General features: G+C 38.0%; 1 protein-coding gene across 8 annotated transcripts in view; it reads left to right on the top strand.

Annotated features, from left to right (window-relative positions):
* The window catches only part of LOC309665527 (uncharacterized protein), a 714473-nt gene that overhangs the window by 159215 nt on the left and 530538 nt on the right, over nucleotides 1-24720 (top strand). Inside the window, exon 3 of one of the 8 annotated variants that reach the window (XR_014266464.1) lies at nucleotides 9725-15874. The exons of the other annotated variants lie outside the window; for them this stretch is intronic. The gene's annotated coding sequence lies outside the window, so the exon portion shown is untranslated. Of the gene's footprint in view, nucleotides 1-9724; nucleotides 15875-24720 lie in introns of those variants that run through there. 8 annotated transcript variants of the gene reach the window in all.

A 24720-nucleotide genomic window follows, 5' to 3' on the forward strand; every position in this document is an offset into this window, starting at 1 on the left:
GAAGATCTCCCAGAAGATATTCCCTTATATATATTTTTGTCAATGAAAATTTTACATTGTATGCCAGTATCTAAATCAGTTCTCATTTAGGGGAATTTGAAAGCTGATTAACTTAGGCAAGTCATCATTCAGCCACTGGGGTTGGGGAGGGGGCCAGGAAGCTCATGGCTGCTCCAAGAGTCAACAAAATCATTCTAATTTAATTTCTCTTCTATGTCCCTTCTCCTCTTTTTCCTCCTTCTCCTCTTTCTTCTTATCTTCCTCCTCTTCTTTTTCTTCTTCCAGGATGTGGGGGAGATTCATAACTGGGTAGGCGTTAATAGCTTTTGCCTCATCTTCTCCTGTCTGACCTGTCATTGAGTCCTGTCAAGTCTAAATAGTTCAAAATATTTCTAGAGTCTTTCCACTTCTCTTCATGTCTACTGCCAGCACCTTAGCTTAGGTAAGTGGGGCTCTTTGCCTGCACCCCTGCCCTTTGGAGGGCTCTACATATCACAATCAATTGATTAATGTGCACAAAGTTTCCTTTATTAGTTCCTCTGGTGCTCAACACAGGCACAGCATAATCCTTAATGCTAAATGTCTAATCACATGGTTAACTTTGTTCCTGTCCCAGGGAAATACTTCTCCACAAATCTTATCCGATATTCGTTAAGCCAGTGATGACCACATACACACACACACACACGCACACACACAAAACCCTATGAAGGTTTGTGGGGTATGTGTCTACCCATGTCACAGATTTAGTATATTCCAAGAGTTGTGCGGCCATCACCTCAATATAAGTTTAGAACACTTTCATCATCACAGAGAATCCTGTACCCATTAGCAGTCATTCCCTGTTCTCTTTCCCCAGCCCCACCCTTCTCCTTGTGTACTAGGCAGCCACTAGTGTACTTTATTTCTTTATAGATTTACTTATTATGGGCATTATGTATAAATGGAATCATATAGTATGTGGTCTTTTGTTACCAGCTCCTTTCGCTTAATTGCAATAGATTCTTGTACAATGCTATTGTTCTTCAGTAGGACTGAGTGTTCATTTCTTTACTCATGAAATAGGAAATTCCTCAAACATAGGAAGGGTATTCAAAAGGTATTAAGTAGCACCAAATATGACAAATTTCCATTACACGTGGCTTGTCACTTCTTTGGGTCTCAGCTTACATGTCACCTCTGAGAGACCTCCTTCCACATCCTAGTTAAAGATAGACCATCCCTGTTATTCTATCTCCAGACCCTTTTTAAAAGTACTTATGATAACTTGAAATAATTTTAATTGTCAGTCAGTCAGTGTGTATGTGTGTGTGTGTGTGTGTGTGTTTCCCTCCATGTCTATCTTGCCATCATTGTACCTCCAGTGCTTCAAAGTAGGCACTCAATTTTTGAATGAATGAATAAATGAATGAGTTATTGAATGATTAAAAAGAATGTAATAGGAGGCACATGATTGTTGGGGAATGATGATGATGAATTCAACATGGAGATTTTAAGTGTGAGCAAAGCTATAGGACATCCAGGTGACCATATCTTCTGGGTAGCTGCTAAACAGAGGTTACACACACAAATTTCAAACTAAATAGTGTAGAAGGGCCTATAGGAAAAGGTGATATTCTCTTGATCTACGCCACCCTCAGTCCATGTCACTAGAGATGAACATTTTTAACTGTGTTAACCCCTTTAGTGGTAACTGCCATTGTCTGTATCTTCAGATATGATGCTGTATTGCTCTTTCTTGATTTGTCAACTTCTGAATTATCTATTGCTATGCTACACGAGCCTTTAGTCCATTTAGTCTGTAAGGTGGAAAAATTTCCATCTTTCTTTCCACCTCCTCACAATAGCTGTATCTTAAAAAGATTCTGTTTGGTACACTTATAAGTTTAAACAAGTTGCTTAAGTCTTCTGCTTTCATGCACTGTGAACAGTTCCTCTTGCCTCCCAAGCTGTAAGATAAAGATGTCTCTGTGTCTAGCCTTCCTTCTGCCTCCATTTCCTAGTTTCTGGAAGTTGTACTTTTAGTTTTTCATAGTCAAGCTTGATAACCTTTACATTCTCCTGTCATATGTTCTATTGCTGCTCGAAATCGTGTCACATTTGAATTAGTTTCATGTCTGAACTGTGTTGCCTGTATCATTTTTACTATTATTCCTGGAGAAACTGATTCCGTTTTTTTCCCCCTGATGGATGAAAAAGAATGTGTCTCTTTACCATATTGCTAACATCTTCTAGCTTCTTTCTTATTCTCTATACTTTTTAGAATCGATTATTTTCTTTTCCTTGAAGCCACTGATTTCAGTGGCTGCATAAACCATGGCTTTTTTGTACAATGTTTAGCTTTTCTGGCGCTTTACACTTCCTCCCCCCCTCCTTCCCTCCCTTCCTTCCTTCCTTCCTTCCTTCCTTCCTTCCTTCCTTCCTTCCTTCCTTCTTTCTGCTTGCAAAGGCAAAAACTTACATTGATGCAAAATTCCCTCAAGTAAATAAAATTTCAGTTAGAAATGGACTAAATTCTACAGGTATGTAAATTATGTTATAGAGGTAAAATAATAGACTTCAGAATTTGACTATGGCTTATAATTAACATTTAATTATATAGTAAATTCCATAAATATGGATGTCTTTACAACTTACATGGTTCCAGACTAATCAAGCATTAGTCTCCAATCCTAGTTCTTATTATATTATAATCAAAAGAAAAAGATGAGCAGAGAATCTTCCTGACAAAATTCCTGCTAAAGTCAAAGCCATAGCTGGGAGAGGGAGTGCAGAACTTAATTCAAGTGCTGTCTTCTGCTGAGATATGAATAGACAGTGTAGGTGATGACCTGATCTTTATCATTTATTAAATATATGAAAGTATTTAGAAACTGAAAAACAGGTAGTTTACTCTTACAGGCAAAGTATGAATAATTTGATATCCCACAGATAAATAAATTTGTCAGAGTCTGTTTCATTTTGGCAAATAGTATTTAATGGTATAAAAGATAAATTTATGAAACACATACATATACACACACAAAGTCATGAATATAAAAGGCCTGATTGGCACCGGGACGAAACCAACATAAGGTACAGTAATTGTGGCAGCATAACCATCCTTGTCACGTTAATGTGCCCCATTATGTGATGATTAAACCTTTCCATTTATCTAGCTTGCCATAATTGCATTCCAAGCAGAAATGAAGGATACAAATTATGCTTAGGCAAGGGGAAAAGCTTACATTGAAATAATTCTGACAACTTACAGGGTACAGTGTACAGAAAGTTTGCAAAGTGCTTTTCACATAGATTTGCTCATCTGCTTTCCATAACAGTCCTGAGAAATGCATGTTGCTATATTAGCTCCACTTTATCACTGACAAAACCGGGGATCAAAAAAAGTTGTTATGTTTTTCAAGGGAACTGTTGATAAGGAGTAGAGCAGGAGGCTTCAAACCCAGGAAATATGGCTCTCAGTCTCCTCACTACGCCACAAAATTATCTGTTTATCCCCTGTTAATGTTTATCATGCAGACTGTATCTGCACAGTAAAGGAAAGACACTGGGTGCTTGTAGGCTTCCAAATTACCCATACAAGGAGTTATTTAGACCCCACCATCCTTTCTAAAGGTCAAAGTGTAGTAAGGACAGAAGACCTGACCTTCAATCCTGGCTACTCCCAGGATGTCTGTGATTAACGACAACGATACTGTCTGTGTCTAGTACTCTTCACCACACTCCTCAGATAAATTCCGGGAAAAATTAATACCCAGAAAAGCTTTGAGATGGGAAACAAGTCATCAAATTATTAAAGCACATGCCCACTGCTTTGCCTCAGTGGTGTTTATGGGTTGATTGGATGCAGTCTTTTATTCACTGTATATTTTTTGAGCAACCACTGTGGGTCAGAATATAAACAAAACAACAGTACCACAAAATGAATACAGACTGTGGTCAATAATATTAAGGAAATAAGCAGAGAAAGGCAAAGTGTTTTTAAATGAAGGGGTCAGGAAGGCATCTCTGGGAAAGTGATATTTAAGAAGATGGGCTGGAGCCAGCAACATGGGGACCCAAGGAAGAACGTTCTGTTGGGGACACAGAAAGAGCAAAGGCCCTGAGATGGGGAAAGAACTCAGCGTGTCCTGGGAAATGACCAGACTCGGTGGGCAAGGAGAGAGCGAGCAGGATGTGAGAGTGGAGGGGTTGCCAGGACCTTGAAGACAATGTAAGGAGATTAGATTTTACTTTGAATGCAATGGAAAACCATTGATGGTAGTTTAATCCGAGGTGACATGATCTAATTTACATAGAACAAAAAGGTTACCTGAGCTCCTTTTTCTAAGGATAGTTTCTCTTTCAAATTATGAAGAAGTGGTTTCTTCTTTGGAAGTGAAAGTAAAAAATTTTAATAAATTATTTATTGAAGAATAACATACTGAAAGTAATGCACACAAATCTTAAGTGTACTCATTAATTAATGTTCTCAAACAAGACACCTGTGTAAAAAGCTCCCAGATCAAGAGATAAAAAGACATTCCCAGCATCTTGGAAGCCCCCTTCTGTTCCCTCCCAGTGACTTCTCTCCTGACCTCTCCCCAATTAACCACTATTCTGACTTACTTCATCATAGACTAGCTTTGTTTGCTTTTATATTTTATATATGAATAAAATTGTACAGTATGTACTTTGTTGTGACTCTCTCACTCAGTATGCACAATTCATCCAACTTGTTGTCGGTAGTAATTTGTTCTCATTGCTGTATTGTATTCCATTTTCCAACTGTACCAATGGAGTAGTTTCATAATTTTTCCATTCCACTCTGATGGACATTTGTTCTTCTCTTCCATGAGAATAGAATTGAATCGTGCTCTGTTGCATGGCAAAGTCTTGATGATAAATGTCTTATTAATATTTAAGGGAGTTGCCTTAGTTCAAATGAAAAGAAAATTAAAGCTTATTATTTGATATGGACTCTGTTTACAAATATTAGTACACATTTGATGGCAACACTGATGAAAAATTAATTTATCACATGTCAGGCACTGTGCTAAGTGTTTAAACATAGTATTTCATTCAGTTCTTACAGGCACTATATGAGCTATGTACTAACTCTATCCCCATTTCCCACATGAGGAAATTGAGACCCAGAGAGATAATTTGTCTCAGATCAGAATTTCATCAGAGAAACAGATCCAATAGGATTTATATGTGTGTATATACATGTGTATTCCTATACAGATTAGATAGATAGATAGATTGCAGGGATTGGCAAGGCAAGACCTAAATCTCTGTAGGGAGACCATCAGGAAGGACAGGCCAGAACTTTTGGGCATTGGCTGAAGCTGCAGTCCACAAGTGAAGCTGGCTCACTGAGATTATCTAGAATAATCTTCTTTATTAAAGTAAACTGATTATAGACTTTAATCACATCTACAATATACTTTCACAGCAACCCCTAGTTTGATTTAATCTGGCTCAGTTGACACATAAAACTGACCATCACGATCATATATAAACTAGTAGATAGCTGGACTGAGATATAAATCTAAGTCTGTATGATATTAAAGCTCAGGATATTGATTTCTATGATCTGTTTAAAAAACTGTTCTAGGCTGAGGACACAGCATGTTCTAAGATTCTGGGGTGGAAATGTACTGGGGATAATCCAGGAATGAAAAGAAAGTAAATGTGCCTGAAGCACACAGATCTGAGGGAAGCAAGAGATAAAATAAGACTCCTGAGTTTGGTAGACTTCTAACAGGGTCTCTGCCAAATAGTGGTTGTGGAATCTTGGGAAAGTTACCTAAATTCACTGTTATTCTCCTTTATAAAATGGGTAATGAAACCTATTTCCTAAGGTTGATTGAATGAATACATGTAAAGTGCTTGGAATAGGGCCTGGCATAGGTAAGGATGACATAAATGTTAGCCATTAATTTTAGTGGGCTTTATATATATATATATCTCCATCCATCCATAAAAATATTTATATTCATAGAAAAGTAACCAAAAGTGATTATTTCTGGGTGGTAGAAATATGGGTAATTAATGTTTTTTTTATTTCATTATTTTCTCAGTTTTTTACACCTTTAAGTTAATTAGAACAAAGTTGCACAGAAAAAGGAACGGTGATTCTGCTAAAGACAGCAGGCAGGAAGTGTCAGTGTACCCAGTCTTTGCTCAGGCTATACAGAATATAACTTCTAGCCAGTTCCCAGATGCTTGGTGCATTCTTTTATCTCTGTCGTTATATCGTCCTTTCAATCAGGAAATGTTCCCTCCATTGTCTATTTCCCAAATCCCTCTATCATCCTTGAGTTCAAGCATTATATCCTTTGTAAAATATTCCCTGACATTTTCCCTTTTTCCCTCCTCAAGAGCTGTGAACATCCTTCCTAGTGGTCCCATAGCACCTAGTACGTATACAAGGGTGGCCTTAAAGTCTGGAAGCACAGGCAATATACATAAACATTTATCAATAAAATATTCAAATACATATAAAATAATATCTGTTTCCAGACAAGATGGCCATGCTTTATATTAAAATATTTACTACATTCTGTTGTAATTGTTATGTTGTTCTTCCCATACTGTGGCCGTTCTGAAGGCAGTTGCTTTGCCTTTCTCATCTCTGTGCTGGAGCCTGCCTTTTACAGTGTCTGAGATGAAGTGGGTCCTTGGTAAATATTTATGGAATGAATGAATTATCTAATTTGCTTAAAATGTATTTTTTAAACAAAATGGTGTTTACTGTTTCTGTTGTTTATTAGTATTTTACAAATAGACTTTGAAACATTCTAATCATCTCTTACCTTTTTACCTGGAGGTGTCTAATCTCTGATTTTTCCCTCTAGTTTTGGCTATGTTGGTTGAACTTCTCATCTCTTTTTGGTTTCTTATATCTGTCTCGACATGTCAACAGCAAACAGAACTGAACGCATTATTTCAGCTTGGGTATGTGGCTCTTCTGTATAAAGGTTTTGCTTCTAAACTTTCATAGTGATGCTCAAAATATGTGAATTTAATTATGCTTAATGCCCTACTACCTGCACTCAAAGAACATTCCAAATCATGTTTATTTATGATGGTGTATATGAAGCTAGGTTATATGTTCTGGACAACACTTTTAAGGTTTTATCCTAATTTTTCTTTCAAACTTTGTGGTAGTTGCCATCTACTGCAATGTAGTTAGCAATTAAGTCTAGAATTTTGTGTATTATCCTACAAATAGTTTTGAGAAATACTTAAAGTGGAATCTTAAAAAAAATGTTTGATTGAATATATATCTTTTGATCTGTAACACCTAGTGGGTATTTTTTCACCCATTCTCAACCAGTATCTCCATCTCCAGTCCTGGTAACATGTTTTAAGGTTTTGGGTAATGGTGTGGTTGACTGCTATATCATTATGACTTGGCTTGCTGCATTTTGAACTCATGTCCAATTTAATTGTGTGACTTAATGTTGAAAACCCTGGTAATTTCTTGATATTTTGATACTCATTCTGATATCTAATCCAAGACAATGAAAGATATAGCTAGTTTCTTTCAAGACATTTTCTTGTTTATCTGCACTGTTTTGTTATTTTTGAGGGGGAAATTTTTATGCAGTTGGTATTTAATTGTCATGGTTTTAGTTATTTCTCAATCTAAGGAAGTACTTAGTAGGGTATGCTGTGCTTGAGAAACTGTTAATTATTCACTTGCCTTTGACATGTTCTGCAAGTAGCTAACAACTGAGTGGATCAGCAAACCTTCATTTGGACACTAAATTTTCACCAGAAAAACACTGAATACTTATTTAGGTTTCATGGAATTTCTAGTTGAAAAAATAAATTCACACACCAAAGTTGTTCCAAATACATATAAAAGTTTTCTAATAACTGTATCGAGAATTGGTTTTTAAAATTCAAATTAAATTAATTAAATTAAATGTAATTTAAAGTTAATTAGAATTAAATGTAACTTTACATTAATTAAAATTAAATAAAATGAAACATTAAGTTCTCAGTTGCACAACCATATCTCAATACCCACAGGAGACTGGTACCTACAGTATTGGACAGTGCAGGTTTGGAGGGTTTGCTATAATTCTGTACAACTTCACCTATTGTTTTCCTAGCAAGATTTTAACTTCTATGTATATATTTTTTTCTTTTTACTTATTTGGTATGTAATATCACTTTTCCTTTCAAGTAATTTCAAGTCAGAATGATCACACTCTGGTTCAAGCAGCATTATGTTCTTTGCCTTTATAGTTTCAGGGTCCTTCAAGTCACCATCTGAAAATGCATTCATAGAGCTGGCATACGCTATCAATTGCCCATGAAACTGTACTTATCCTAGGGAATGACATTCTCATCTACTCACTAGATGACTAGTTATGCTCCCAATTTGGGTGCATACACGCTTGCACTGTTTGCTTATGTATTCTGGTGTCAATTGCATACTCAGAATTTCCAGAAGACTTTAAAAGGCCAGTGTTAGATAATTTTTACAGATGGCATTTCTCAAGCCTTCAGGCTTTTTGATACATTTACTTATAATGAATGCACATGTACTGATGGAGATTTAGTGTGAAATTTACTTTGTAGGTTTGTACCATTATTCTGAAATGAGTCCAATCTACCCGTCATGTTGATTGTTGACTGAGGGAATTTGTGTGCGTGTGTATGTGTGCGTGTGTATGTATGTGTGTGTTTTAAACTTTGCACTTTCTTTAAACTAAAACAATCTCCTTTGATCCAGGGGATTCTAGGTGTCTGTATGCTTGAAATCTGTGTGTGATTTTATTCTAGCAGAATAATTTTAAAGCCTTGTAGATTGTAGAAATACGAAGTTTAGATTGATTATACATTTATTTATTCTTTCATTTATCATACATTTATGGGGTACCGACTGTGTTCAAAGTAATACATTCTCTAAGGGGGAATTCATGACCTCTCTCTGCAAGTAACTGATATTTTTACCAGCATATTCATTTATCTGTTGAAATATTAGCCACTTGGCCACCTTGGCCAGGAAGATCTGCCTGCTCTTGTCAGAATATAAAGTGATGTAAAAACACATGAAAAGGAAACAGTGTAATTGAGCTTTATTCATCACTCTGTCACAAAATTATTGACTGTCCATGGACAAATCACTTACCCTTTCTGTTTCTCAGTTTCCTCATCCACAAGGATTACAATAAATGTCCTATTCACCACACTAGCCAATTTTAAGGGTCAATTGTAGGGATCAAATGAGCCTTGCCTGTGACTGAATGGTTTATCTCAGGACGAAGAAAACATAGTGCCTGGACTTGAGGTTGAATAGAGGGATTTCTCACAGGCTGGGTGATTAAACCTGTAGCAGCTGCAGCAGGCCGACCAAAAGGTAGGGAAAGAGGAAACCAATAGAAGCACAGCTACGTGCAGCATTAGAGGGAGGATAATGAATTTTGCACGTTCTGTGCCCTGTGTTTCCCCCTGACTTCAGGTGAGTTGCAAAGAGTATGTTGACTTTTGTTTTCTGGGCTTCCCAGAAAGCAGATTTTCAGGTAAAAGCTAAAGTGAGTGCTTTATTGGGGAACATTATCCTAGGGAGTAGAATTGGCAGGTACAGGGTCAGCAAAGCAGGAAGGAAGATGCACTATAAAGTGAGCCATGGCTGTGGGTGGCTGTTGCTCCATCCCATGGGACCATTGGAAGAGACGTACGACCTGTCTCAGGACCTTATCTGTCAGCTCTTATCTTCTAGCGGTTGAAGGTCACCCCATGAGGTGTTCACCTCCTGAATTTCATGGATGGATGCTGAGCAGGTCCTGGCTGTCCTGTGCCTCAGTGCAGCGCTACTCAAAGTGTGATCTCTGGATGGCAAACTGTCATTAGCCCATGATAAGTACAAAAATCGAAAGTAAGTGGTTAGAAACTCTTATAGCATTTTGAATGAGTAATTTGATGTCTGTTGAATTTAATAGTAAAAAAAAATTGGGCTTGTTTTTTTGTATGCTTTTGTGTTTTACATTTTATCAAATCTCTTTATGTTTGGCTTAGTCGAAGACATCTGGGTTCCCATACCTGCTTCTGAATTCATGTGTTGTGAAAAGTGGATCCTGTATCTATCTAATAGATAATTATTCAGCATTTGCCCCGTGCTGGTTGCTGTGATAAATACTGATGTTACAGGCACGAATAGGAACCCTTTCTCCTCCATTTGTATTTCAAGGTTTAGAGGGAAAAATAAATGAAAAAAAACAAGAAATGACAATATGGCATGTTCCAATCAAGGCAACATTCTGAGGGACTTGGTGGGAGTGGTCCTTTATTCCTGGCAGGAACTGGGTGTGATGCATGGCAGATTCTGGCTCCTTAGGTGCAGCATGTGAGCTCCTTAGTTGTGGCATGAGAACTCTTAGTTGTGGCATGCATGTGGGATCTAGTTCCCTGACCAGGGATCGCACCTGAGCCCCCTGCATTGGGAGCTCGGGGGGTCTTATCCACTGTGCCACCAGGGAATTTAAATTTAAAATTTTAAATAAGTAGAAGGGTTGCAATTATGGTGAATTAGAAGCATTCACATTTTACTAGCCCAAGGCTGCTGGAGTGAGCCACAAAGAAGAAGAATTTAAGAAACAAAAAAGGGATTAAAAAAAAAAAAAAGCTACTGGAAAGAAATGCTGATGAAGGTAGTGGAGTAGGGCATAAAGGCAAAGATTAAAGAAAAGATAATCAGAATATTATCACATAAAGGAAATACCAGAGATGGCCTGGACTTGAGGATAAGGACATTAAAAAAGACTTCTGGGAGGCTACAGGGATTTTAAAAACTAGGACAAGACAGATGTCATGTATAAATTATTACCTAGAAAACTGTTAGTTAGAATGGATGTAAAATTGCAGGGTAGGAGAGTCAGGTGTGGATAAAAGGTGCCCCAGCGAAAGTTAATGTGCTAAAGCAATATGCTTTCAAAGTCAGTTAGTCAAGATTATTGAGTATAATGGGAGGTGGACTGGACAGCTGTGGTTAGAATTTATGGGCTTGTAATAAAAAAGAAAAAGGAAAGTCAGAACTTTGTCTTATAGCAAAAATGTTGAGGCTTATAAATGTTAGAAAATAAAGAATAGAGACGATCTGGCCTGCAGGTTAAAACACATTTTTAGAAAAGAAGAAAGGGAATAAAGGTAAAAAGAAACAATGACCACTGAAGACTCTTAATGTAACTGATCAGGACCCTATGGGGGTCCCCCCCACTCCACACGCCATGTCCTCTGCCTGCCTCTTGTTTGTAAAAAAGGCTTTAGTCTCCTAGATGTTCCCCGAGTTCCAAAGAGCAGATTCAAATAGTTACTAACTAGGAAAGTGAGGGAACACAGAAACAAAGGAAAAGCAAACCCAGCACAATCTTTTTCATGATTGTTAGCTTAAACTAATGTCTTGGTTTATGACCCCAAATTGTTGAGATAATGTCCTGTGGTTTCAACCAGCTGGCCCCAAGCCACTTAAAATTGATGGCACTGGGAGAATCAATTAAGAACTGAAACTCCTGAACCATTACGAAGGCTCTAAGTAAATAATAAAATGTCTCAACCGTTGCTTTTGCTCTCTCCTAGAAAGAAGGGAGGGATCACAAGACCATGATTTACTAGTTTGCTTTGCGGGAACACACAGATCAATCACAATCACCAATGATGCATCGGCACAAGATGGTGCTGGGTTGTCTGCAAATGAGGTCTTATCAGGAAGCTGAGACCACAAAGACACCCTCCCCTTTACCTTTTTTGTTTTTAAAAACCTTGCACCCCGGCCAGCCAGCAAGATGGATTTCAGATGAGTCTAGGTCACCCATCTTCTGGGTTGGTACCTCCTCGAGTAATAAACCTTTCTCTGCTCCAAACTCTGACATCTTGGTTGGTTTGACCTCACTGTGCGTCAGGCCCACAAACTCAGGTTTGACAGCAGTAACTTGTAGACTTATTTTTACTTAAAAAATTCTATTGTCATAAAAAACTCCCTAAGAAATTAATTTTAAATGTTTTCATTATAAAGTAATATATTCTCATTTTTAAACGTCCGGGAAATGCAGGAAAATCAACCATAGTTCCACCATTTAATTTTAACATAATATATTCTTTCCAGTTTTCTTCATTGCATGCTTTTCTTTATTTTGACTTTGGCGAGATGTTGCTAAAACCATCTAATTAGATTTTATTTGATCATAGGACAAAGTTTATAAATACAAATACTTTGTAAAATCTTTTTGTAAACAAAAGCTATGAGGGTCAAATGGAGCTATATTTAAGTTGTTTCTCATAGCATAACTATGTTTGCATAAAGCTTTATAGAAACTCTCGTGTGCTCAATCTTGAGCAAGTTTAGCTTATTGTAGCAAGCAAGGAGGAATTTTCTAGTCTGTTCTGGTAATGTCTTAGTCCTTTTGGGCTGATATAACAAAATACCATAGGCTGGGAGGCTTATAAACAACAGAAATTTATTTCTCACAGTTCTGGAGTTTGGAAAGTCCAAGATCAAGGTGCCAGTGTGATCGAGTGAGGGGCCTCTTCCTGGCTCAGAGCCTTCTTGTGTCCTCACATGGTGGCAGGAGGCAAGGGAGCTCTCTGGGGTCTCTTATATACGGGTATTAATTTCATTTATGAGGGCCCTGCCCTCATGACCTAATCACCTCCCAAAGGCCTCGTCTGCTAATACCATCACAATGGGCATTAGGATCTCAACATATGAATTTGGGGGGGACACAAACACTCAGACCATAGCAGGTGGTATGTGTGGAGCAGTTTTAATGTTTCAGCTGAGTTCGTGGATACTTTATGGAAAATCAATCATAATTCATATATTATCCTTTTATCCTGTCTTCATAGTCTTGTTTGATAACAGCTTTTAGATCTACGCTTCCAAAGAAAGAAGGGACAGATCAAAAGTTCATCGACTCTCTGATTCTAGTATAAAGAACTGACTCCAGTTGGGATGGGAATCATCTCTAAGCTCTGATCTCTTATTTTAAGAGATCTTTTTATTTTAAAATAGTCATGTGCTTGTCTCTCCACCCTCCACACTGCTCTTTTCCCTGAAGAGAACTAGATTGATGTAATCATACCCTATGTACACTTTTTAATGTTTGTCTTTTCTTAGGATAGCTCCACTTGAGCAGAAGTTTGATTCTTTTCTGAATTCTCGTTTTAATTCCTAGTGATATGCATATTGTAAGATCTGAATTCAGTGTGAAAGGAGTTATAATGTGTGGCACTACTAGACCCATTCTTATAATATTCTATGCATTTTATTTCGAATCTACTGTATTTAGCACAGGGTCTGGATGTGGCAGGAGCATAAGATATTTACTGAATGAATAAGAGTTGTAGTTTTCTCTTGTGAAAAATACTCTTCCCAAATAAAGGTCAAATGAATTTTGTAGAATTTTTCCTTTGAGCTTGAATTCTGGACTATGTCTCTGACCTTGTTCCAGAGTTAAATTTCTAACAGGGTTTCTCAAACCCTAGTGTGCATTAGAATCACCTGGTGAACTTGTTGAACATGCAGCCTCTTGGGTCACACCACATAGATAGTCTCCTTAACTAGGTGTGGGGTCTCTAGCCATCCACATTCTTAGCAACTTCTTGGAGTGTTTGCGTAGTAGGTGGTCATAGGACCACACATCGTAAAACACTGTTCAAAGTGTAGGTTCAGGAAAACTCAGGCAGATCAACTTAGATCTGTGTTTTCCTTAACTTGGCTAGGCTCTACCTATTTCAGGCAGCTATTCCAGATGGCTGGTTTTAGGAAATGGTCTTAGGGTGGTCTTTCAATCATCAGTCTAGAATGAGTTCTCAAAGACTGTCTTGTCTCAGTTGCTGGAGTAGAAATGAGCGGCCTGTCATATAATCTTGTCAGGAGTAAATCTCCGTGACATCAAATCTACCTGATGAAACAGGTGACCGTTGTTTTAAAAATAAAATTCCTTAGCAACATTTCATTATCATATTCTCATAGAGGAAGGACTAGCCAACTACATAAAAGAAACTGGCTGGCTGGCTAAGAAAAGACTGACATGCCTTTGACAGATCAATGCTCCTGCCATAAAAATCTGTGGTTTGCACCTTGTGGTCACGGCTGGAGTTACCCTCAACATTTTGCTGAAGAAGTGGGGTCTCCATGGTTGCATTTGCTTCCTGTGCTCTCTGGGTCTTACTGGGACTTCCGGATCCGAGTTCCTCGGTGCTTTCTATCCTAAGTAGCTCACAAGGCAGCCTCCCTTCTGTGGCGTCATGCTGTTAGTGTCAAGAGGTACGTGCCTGAAAGGGGAATGAGGGTAAGCAGTCTGGCTGCTGGGAATTGCCACTTGCAGCATATATCACTTTGTCACTGAGTGATTAAAATTTCCTCTGTGACTTTTGCATTAAGACAGAAAAGAATACAGAAAATCTAAAAAAATGTTAATGTTATTTAGGACTTGGTAAATAAACCTGTTCTTTTACATGCAACTACAAGAATAAACATTCAAACTCCAATTCCTCAAACAACTAAACAAACCAACTCCCCAGTCACCAACCTTTCAAATGGAATAATATAAGTATGGAGAATAATGATTACTATATACATGAGCATTTTGAGTTATTATTATAATCCAGAGACCTAAAAAGTTTAATAAGCCTAGCTGTACTGCCTTTAACTGACTGTCAAGTTCTGTGACTCGATTGGTGGAGGACAGAGGGGACTGCTCACCTCCTTTCGTGTGGAGGGTCACCATTAGCACATCATCTCTGGCCTGTCTCTATATCTCCGTTCCCAACTCTCTCTTTTTTGGTGAATGTGGGAGCAGAGATGGGCATACAAAGCTCAGTCTCTTCCTTTATTTCTTCTTTAAAGGCCAGCTGCTAGTGAAAATTGCATATTCTGGGTCAGTATCTCTGTACTAGGAGTTCTCAGTTTTCATTCTGTAAACGAGGTCTGTGATTAGTTAGTGCTGTCTGTGTCTGGATGTCCTATTGGGAAGTCTATTGTTGCTAAGCGTCTTAGCCACGCTCTCCAACTTGGTCTGGGGTAGACATGAAGATGTGCTCCCCAGAGCCCCTGCGAGGAAGGACTTGCTGTCCAGCTGTGAAGGGGGCAATGGGCAGAGTGCCTCCAGCTGCCTGTTCTCTTAGGGTCTGCCTCAGCTGCGTGGAGCCAGATGCCTTGCTCACAGCCATGCTCTTCCCAGGGAAGCCCACATTTGGTGAGTGAGCTAGGAGGGCGTTTAAAGACCCAGCTCTTTCAACCCACTCTGGGATGACTCTCATGGGCAATGTTTACTCCACAGTTTCCTGCCAGGTTGGCCACATTTTCTTTGGGTCTGCATCACAGTGTGACTTTTTCCTCTGCTCAATCCTGCTTCCTCCCCTTCCTTTAATCCCTTATATACACCTTGAACTCAAATTCTATCTCAGTGTCTGCACTTGGAGAATTCAACCTGTGACATGGCATCGTTTGGTTATAAAGGTTTTAAATATCTTTCTGCCTTAATTTTTGGTTTTCTTAGCTGGTTCAGAGCTCAAGTAGGGAAACAATGGTGCCATTTCCAGGCTCCCTTAGGATCCAGCAGTAGAAATAACTCAGTCTAGGTGAGGAAAACTTTTGTCCCATCTCTGTGTAGCTTAGAGGAGTAGATAATATGGATGATATTAGGTGGCCCTGAGTGGAGTTTCCTATGAGTAACTGACACTCTGGATAGAGGTTAATATATTTTCTGACTCTTATAATGTGACTTCCTCTACTGATACATGTAAAACAGAGTGAAACAGCCTTATTTTCAGAGAGACATGAAATCTAGTTTATGGTTACATGGGTTTCCCAAGAGAGAAAATAAATATTCCATGTTACCCAAGAAGAGTTAAATAACCCCAATTTCTGTTGAATACATATATTCATTCTTGGCTTAAAGCATAAATGGTTGTCACTATTCTGATTTCTTATAAACAGAACATTAGGTGAATCATCAAAATAGTGTGAAAAACACTTCTGTAAAGAATCCCTATCCTTCATGTGTAGTGCCATACCAAGGTAGCGCTGCGTTAGTAATTGTGAAAAATTAACATTGGCTTCCACTGAAAATAGAATAAATAGAACATGACTTTGTAATACAGCAGAACTAGTGTTTTAATGGTGATGCTATCAAAACGGGCTATTCCATATAAGATTTTTCTTTAGAATGTAGCATGCATTCTTTTGCAAATTAAACTTGTGATCATAACTGGATACTTTATCAAGGGAATGGGAACAGAGTATTATCTGGGGAGGTCCAGCTTTGGGAAGGTTTTACTTGGAAAAATTGGGGAGCAATCAAATGCACGTTTAATAAACTAGATCAGCTAATTTTAACCCTGGAACTCAAAAGAATGACAGATATTACAACCAGATAGACTCATATTCAGCTGGGCTTTTAAGTTTGTTTAAATCAGTGGTTTTCAACCTTGTGAGAATATGAAAACAGGTCCTATTAAACAAACAGAGAAAGGGAAAATTGGCCTTACTGAAAAACCAGACCACAGTGTTTGCCAAAAAACATAAATACACCATGTTTAGAACGGGGCAATGAGTAGGCCAACACCTTAACCCTGAAAATGATTAACACCCTGCTCTCATTGCTAAGAACCTTGCCTTCTGAGTGATCTCGATTCTTTAGCAATGATGGCTCAGCTCTAATCTTTCTGCCTGTTGGATGAAGATAATTGAGATACCGAATCACTGAATTTCCCCCATTTCTTGATGTCATCCAATCCAGAATGGTCTCCTGCTTCCCTCAGCTTTCCTTAAAATCACCCAGTTTGAAGCTCTTCCAAATTCCCGAGATTTTCATAAGGGTCTCCCGTACAGCAGCAAGCTAAGTAAACCTGACTTTTCTTGATTGACTACAGGTGTTTTCTTGGTGGTCTTTGTTTGATGGGCTTTGACACTTGGCTGCACATTAAAATCACCCGGAGAGCTTTTAAACCACTTGACATTCGGGCTGTACTCCAGACCAATTAAATTAGAATTTCTGGGGTTTAGGGCTGGGCAGCAGAATTTTAAAAAGCTTCTCAGATGATTTCAATGTGCAGCCAAAGTTGAGAACCACTGGTTTAAATGATTATATCAGAGGAGGAGAATGCCCCGTATAATAGCTGAAAGTCACTTGCAGCCCTGTAATTTCAACCCTGATATTATTTTATATTGGCTCTGTTTGTTGATGCTTGTGAAGTTGTCTTCATCTATTGAAGGGCGGGAGCTTGATGAGCTGGAAGAAATGCTTTCTTGATGATATTCATGATTAGCCTGGAAGAAGGTAAAGAGTAATGTTGACAACACTCGTATTTGGTTCTTGGAGTGAAAGCAAATGAGGTTATTTGAAAAGCTCTTTCAGTATGACTGAAATGGCAAGACATATATATAGTATTCTCTTTTCACATTACCTCGCTGGACCATCTAAATGTTAATGTTATGATTTAGCTATTGCTTCCTTTAATTTGTTCTTTTAGTACTGATGGTTAACCATTTAAATATGTTTGTTTCTAAGTATTTCTGTTAACAATGTAAATTCATTTCTCCTTCAGGGCCATAGTAATTATGCCATAGAGGTTTAGGAGGAGCAGCTGAAACGTTTATATTGATACTCTGTAATATAATGCTTAATTAACTCGTGTTTGCCAAGTGTGGGATTTAATGTAGTGGAGAAGAATTGGTGACAGAGGCAGAAAAACAAAACAATCAGTTCCATAAAATATGCCTTCAGCGAGAACATTAAGATAAAACCAGACAAACTTTAACTTTTTCTTTTTTAGACCTGTTTAAGGCTTAAGGAACATGCTTGTTTCTGGAGTATTGGACTCTTCTGAGTCAAGCAACTTCATAGATATGGCCTTTCTTGATTAGGTCGTTCAGATTTAGAATATCTGATATTTAGTATTAAATATGATTTTAATTAACATTTGACCCAAGTCAGTTCTACCTGTGCAAGGAGGCAGACTGAAGCACGTGGCACTGCTGCTGGCCGAGCTATGTTCATGCTTCCCCTGGAAGTGTCAATGTCCTGTCGGCTCAGTCCACAGGATTTTCAGTTAATCCACCATGGCTACAAGAGTTGCAAGAGACAAGGAAGCCATCCTTGCTTATAATCTTATTCCAACAAGTAAATTTTATCTTTTTCACCTCTGAGGTTCAGAATAACCCAGATTTAGCTTTGCTTCTTGATGCCTGGTTTGGAATTGAGGATCAGTTGATTAAACTGACGCTTGGATTGCTAATAGTTGTTGTGGTCTGGCTAAACTGGATTCTGACTGATTTAGACCTTTTTTATATGTAAATTTCTACCTCTGTTTCTCTCCATTGCCATAATGTCTAAGAATCTATTTAAGCCATGCTGCCTCTAATTTCATGAGCTGCTCAACGGATGACCATGACTTTAGGAGAGTGGTTGAGTAATATAATGAAATGAACCGATCAACAGTCTGATGCATATTATTGCAAACTTGGTTAGCTGTTTAAACTAATGCCTGTAGGAAATACTACTTTTATAAAGCTAAACTGAGTTTTCTTTGTATGGTTTCCTAGTGTTAGTTCTCATGTGTCTGTAAGATGTGTTGCTGACAATAACATGTCGCTGAGACCGTGTACTTTCATATTCTCTAGCTTCTCGTTTTTATTTATCCCTTTCCAAGAGTCTAGGCTCTCAGAATTAGGTTCTTGATGTCTAGGGTATCGAAGGGCCAAAGAGAGCCAGAAACACTGGGAAGTGAGGCTGGGACCGCCAGCCTGGTAGCCTAAGCCATGTAAACGAATGAGGGTGAGAAACTACTTCAGTGGTTCTCAGCCCTGGCTGCATATTAGAATCTCCTGGGGGCACTTTTAAACATTGCTTGCTGGTGCTCTGCTTATCCCCAGAGTCTGAATTAAGAAGTCGGGGGTGGGGGGGCTTCCCTGGTGGCGCGGTGGTTGAGAATCTGCCTGCCAATGCAGGGGACACGGGTTCGAGCCCTGGTCTGGGAAGATCCCACATGCCGCGGGGCAACTAGGCCCGTGAGCCACAACTACTGAGCCTGCGCGTCTGGAGCCCGTGCTCCCCAACAAGAGAGGCCGCGATAGTGAGAGGCCCGCGCACCGCAATGAAGAGTGGCCCCCGCTCGCCGCAACTAGAGAAAGCCCTCGCACAGAAACGAAGATCCAACACAACTAAAAATAAATAAATAAATAAATTTATTTTAAAAAAAAGGGGGGGGGGATAGGGCTGAGGCCGAAAGATGATCGAAGTTCTGTGCTTAGGCGTGGCAGCTCCTGGATTCAGTATTGGGGAAAGCCAGGGCCTCCCATCCACAGCAGACCCAAAGCCCTGTGTGAGTCCACGTGGTAAAGTGGGGGAGATCACTGGCCTGAGGGTCCAGGAAACCTGATTCTTAAACAAGCATCACCACTAATAAGCCCTGCTATTTTCAGGCATATCATTTTAGCTCTCTGACCTTTAGTTTTCTCATATATAGTTAAGTTTAACTATGGTCCCTTTTTAGAACTGAGTCTATGATTTTAGCTTTTCATTAAAGGAAAAAAAAAAATCTTTGCATATGTCTAGCATGTATACTAAGAAAAAAGCCCTCAAATAATTTATATATTTGAACAGAGGTGTTACCAGGGCTAAATTAATCTAGAAGGTTTAGAATAATTTAATTTAAATTTATAATCAATATTTAAATAAGTTCTAACTTTGGTAGAATGAGTGATCCTAAGAGATGAGATTCTGGATGTATAAATTCTTGGATTTTATCTATTCCAAGGAGAGTGGGAGTTAAAATAAATGATCACATAATCCAAATGACTATTCCATGAAGTATATGATATTACAGTGACAGTTTTTGCAATTATAGATACTCAATTATAGATGATTTTTAAAGTTGGTTTCTTCAGCATCTGAATATACTTTATTTTAAGAAATTTTAGATCTTTTGCTTTTCATTGTAGAGAAGGAGTGGAGGAGGGTGCTATTTAGGCCATTATATTAACAGTCATTATGCATTTGCATCAGAATTTTTTTTTTAAGCAATGTCTTTAAAAACAGAGAAGAGGCAATTTGACCTTTTATTTTGGAGAAGGACGGGGGTGGGACTGGTGAGTATAGTTCTGCCTTTCTTTCTCAAACAGAAGGAAAAAAACCTTTAAAAATAACCCACCAATTTTCAACCATTATATTTTAAGCTACAGGAGCTTGTGACTTATCTTTCATCTTGCTTCTGTCACATAACCAGAAAAATTACACAGCATCTCCCAAAGGAGAGGTCTAGCAGGGAAGCAATTCAAACAAAAATATATTACAGAAATGTGATTGTTCAGTGTGTCATTATAACAGTTATTCATCTTTGTCCCTTAATCTACAGTTTTCTCACTCCTCTCCTCACTTTATCTTTTATGTGTCTATGCCTTTTCATGGGTGCATGTGGCAGGAAGAGCGGCCATGAGACAATGTTCAAGGAATTTATTGGACTTAAATGTCCCTGAGTAGTATCTACAACACCTCTGTAGAGAGAAGGGATTTGAATTTGAATATTCTCCCTCTCCTTTTGATTTGCATCCCTGGAAGCAAAGCTAGCTGTGTTCAGGATTAAAAGGACTTTATTTTAATACTAGATTATAATAACATTTGCCCTTCTAAAAGGTGAGCAGTGTTCATTCAGGTCAGCCATCACTGTAACACACATTTTAGTACTTGCTTTCTTATAGGACCATATTTCCAGTAACAACAAAAAGGCATCTATTTGACATTATCATGTAATAACAGGACAGAATATTTACAGTCTGGAGTGTATTAGAAAATTAGGAAATAATGGTACTCACTGCATCATTTATTACTGTGTAAGAAACCACCTGAAGCAATAGTCATTTTTCCCTTTGTGGGTAAATATTTTGGGCTGGGCTCAGCTGAACGGTTCTTCTGCTGATCTCTCTTGGGTTCACTCATATGGCTACATTCTGTATTTCTAGTGGGACTACATAGTATAAGGTGGCTTCACTGACATGTCTGGCAGTTGCTACTGCCTATCAGCTGGTTGGCTAGGGGTCTTAGTTGAGATGATTCATTTCTGCTCCATGTGGTCTCTTATCCTCTAATTGACTATACTGGGCTTCTTTGTGGCAATCTCAGGGCAGCATTCCAAGAGGGCAAGAAAAGAAGCTGGAAAATCTCTTGATGCTTAGGATTTGGAGCTCCCACTAGGCCTGCCCAGACTCATGGCTTGGGAAAATAAACTCCATCTCTAGTTGGGAGGATCAACAAAGTCACATTACAAAGGGACATGCATACAGAGGTTTGAGGAATTTTTGTAGCCATCTTTGCTACAACCTACCATAATCTGCTCTCTGGCAACAATAATTCACATCTCTTCCACATGAAAATACACTCACTCCTCCCACAGAAGTCTTATATCATCCTTGAAGTCTAGGATTTCATCATCTACATCAAGTCCAGATGTGGGTGAGATTTGTTCAGTGCAGCTCCTTGGTTATGACTCTTCTTGACACAGAAATATGTGATATAAGAGGATAAGTATTTTTTAACTCTATACACAACATACAGTGGCAAGACTGGACAAGGATAACTGCAGTAGACATTTGCATTCAAAAAGGTGAAGAATGGAAACACACAGCAGTCATCTGCCCGTGGAAATTCTGAAATCTAACTAAGGACATGTTGCCCGTTTTCTCTATTTCAGGAGCCAAGAGTGTTCCTTGATTAGAGACTAGGTTAACCCCAGTGAATTGATTCCCTAGTCCGTTGTTCTCAGCTCTTGGTTCAATCCTGTGAGATCTTTTCTTTTTTACAAGAAATAGTCTGTGTTTGTAGCTGAGTTGTTTTCTCAGCCTGCTCCTTGCCCATAAAAAGCTGGAAGCCCGTTAGTCCCTTTTCATTTGAATTACTTAGTCCTTTTTAGTACAAGCAGGAGATGCTTTTGCTACTACAACTGTCTTAAAAACTGTGCATTTCCTATAAATCTTATCAGGGTTTACCCCCCACCCCCAACCCCGCCAAGTCACACCATAATTCTTTTTCAGACAGATCTCTATTTCTATGTGTCAGCATGTTGTGGGTCAGTGCCCTTAATGTTGTTAGAAGTTCTTTGTCTATCTGAGAGAGTCTATCAGGTTCCATCTTTCTGAGGTCAAAGAAAGGGTTTTATACCCACACCTTTGATTTGATCTTTGCTTGAGGCTATTTCTTAATTTTGGAATCTTTTGCCAACTGGATAGCCTGGGGATAAGAAACAGGCTTATTTTCCAACCTAGAAACTTTCTTTAAATTCTGCTTGCAAACAATAAGTTCCTTCTTACATTCTTTCTTTTTTCCCCCCCACTGACTTGTCATGTGAAATTAGAAACACTCGATGTTCTTTCAACATGCTGACTAGTGATCTCTTCAGCCAGACCAATAAGTTCATTAGGCACATTTTCTAACTTTCAAGTTATTGTATTTTTTATCATGCAATGGTATGGTATTACTATTACTATTATGATTTATCATATTATACATTTATTATGATTTATACAGTCTACCACTGTATAAATGACATACACTGTATAAATGGTAACTGTGAAGAGATGACGGTGCAAGTGTAGACACATAAAAAAGAGTATATTCTGTTCCTTTGGGTGATGAAATATGGAGATAAGTGATTCAAGACAGTATAAAAACTGTGCTAGAAACAAATGAGCATGTATCTAACTGTCCATTTTTAGACAGAAAATTATGAAAAAGTATCACTCCTTTTCCCCTAAAGCTAAGATTTTCAATCTATCCTCTTACTACACACCTTTGAAATAGTAGTTCCTGATTTTTTCCGATCATTCTCTTTCTTCTCAATAGCTTAACATAATATGGTTCTTCATTATCTCTTGGTCTAGTTTTCCATGAAGCTAGAGAACCTTCTTCTAGAGTTTCTAAATAAGTTTATCCCTTACTTTTAATAATTGAGCATTAAAATTATCTTCCATGTCTTTTTTGGCCACTTATCACATGATTTATTTTTGTTAGTCGCTCTTGGGAAACACCAGTTGACATTTGTTTATTGAGGTTCCATGAGATAATGAATTTACTGGTTTAATGAAAACACTGTGTTTTCATAGCTAGAGAGAAAAAACACCATTGAGACAGTTTTTTTTTTGTTTGTTTTGGATATACTGTATACTTACACGCCCTATTCAACATGAGACTTCCAAAAGGTTATGCTTTCAAAACAGGGTTTCAAGGAGACTAGACTAGAAATAAGGAGAACCTGTAAATGAAGTAGAGTAGAGACTGAAAGGAGAAGGAAAGAAAGAAGGACAAGGCGAAGTTGAAAACTCTGTGATAACAGGAAGTGGGAAAGATTCTGAATAAGCTTTGATGGTAATTTCATTTAAGTGCAAGGAATTGGGGAGGGAGTAAGTCAGTTTTATTTATCCTTTGGCAACAATATACATCCTTTAAAAATGCTCTTACTTTTGAGGATGATTAAAGCAATTAATGTTGAACTAAAATACCTAATGTTACATCTTAGCCTTGTCTCTGTATTAGTCTCTGTGCTAACAGGCCTTCACGCTGGCATCAGAGCGCTGACACACTGAGATGAGACACTGAAAAGTCAGCTGCTGTCTTGGAATATGAGACACTTAATCCTTCATTTTCTAACCTTGCAGCTTAAAAAAAGTATTTAAGGTGAGAGACTGGAAAACTATAAATTTTAACCTTCTAGTAAAAGTAACATTAAGTCATTGTTGCAGTCCTAGAAATGGTTTATTTGGCATCATTTATTATGTTTGATGAACTCAATGAAAACCATGAGAGGGGGTGCTCTTATTCTTTCCTCGCCCTTCCGTGACGATATTTACTGTTTGCACAGCCATCATTCAATTTTCAGAGAAGCTCACCACCTTCTCCTGCTGATTAAATTCCTGTTTGGTTTCACTGCCAAGCCTGTCGGATTAAATTAACAAGTTCTGTTTGCTTAGTGGGAATGACCTGCACCAACCTCCAGCTTGTACAAAATAATAATCTCTTCAATGATATATTGATTCAATGATCTTTATCTTCTTTTAAAGAAATGTGCGGTGAAAATGTTATCTTCCGTTTGCTGGAATCTGTAGGCCTTCATTGCGTATTTTAATATATTGGAGACCTTGATCTTCCACATCTAATAACTCCTTTCTCTCTGCTGTTTTTAATGATTCCTGTTCTTCTAAAGGATCACCAAATCTTGATTACTCTAAGGAAAGACTTTATTGTGATCTTTTAGTCTATAAAATGTCCTTGGAAATTATCTACATCTAAGGGCCAATTAAGGAAGATTAAAACCTTTCTTTTTTAAAAGTAAATCCAATTTTTATTGAATTACTTTGTTTCATGCCTCTTTTATTTGCTTTATAGCTACCAGCTAAGAGGTTTTGAGAAGTTTTTGAAGAAAATGAATTAAAAATTTTGATATAACATGACTTGAAAGTATAACAAGATTTTATAAATCTTACATGGAGCCTAAGCCATTGCAAGCATTATAGCAAGCATTAGAAAATTAAAATGACATTCTCTGAATTTCAATAAAAAAAGAATAGCAGTGAAATAGTTGCTGAGGGGAGAGTAGTGTGGAAAAACATCAACAGTCGATACATTCCAGGGATTAAGCTATGGTATATAATTTGTGTATTTTCTTTTTTTTTTAACACCTTTATTAGAGTATAATTGCTTTACAATGGTGTGTTAGTTTCTGCTTTAT

The sequence above is a fragment of the Balaenoptera physalus genome (assembly GCF_965194825.1).
Source record: "Balaenoptera physalus genome assembly, chromosome: 8".
Classification (NCBI taxonomy): domain Eukaryota; kingdom Metazoa; phylum Chordata; class Mammalia; order Artiodactyla; family Balaenopteridae; genus Balaenoptera; species Balaenoptera physalus.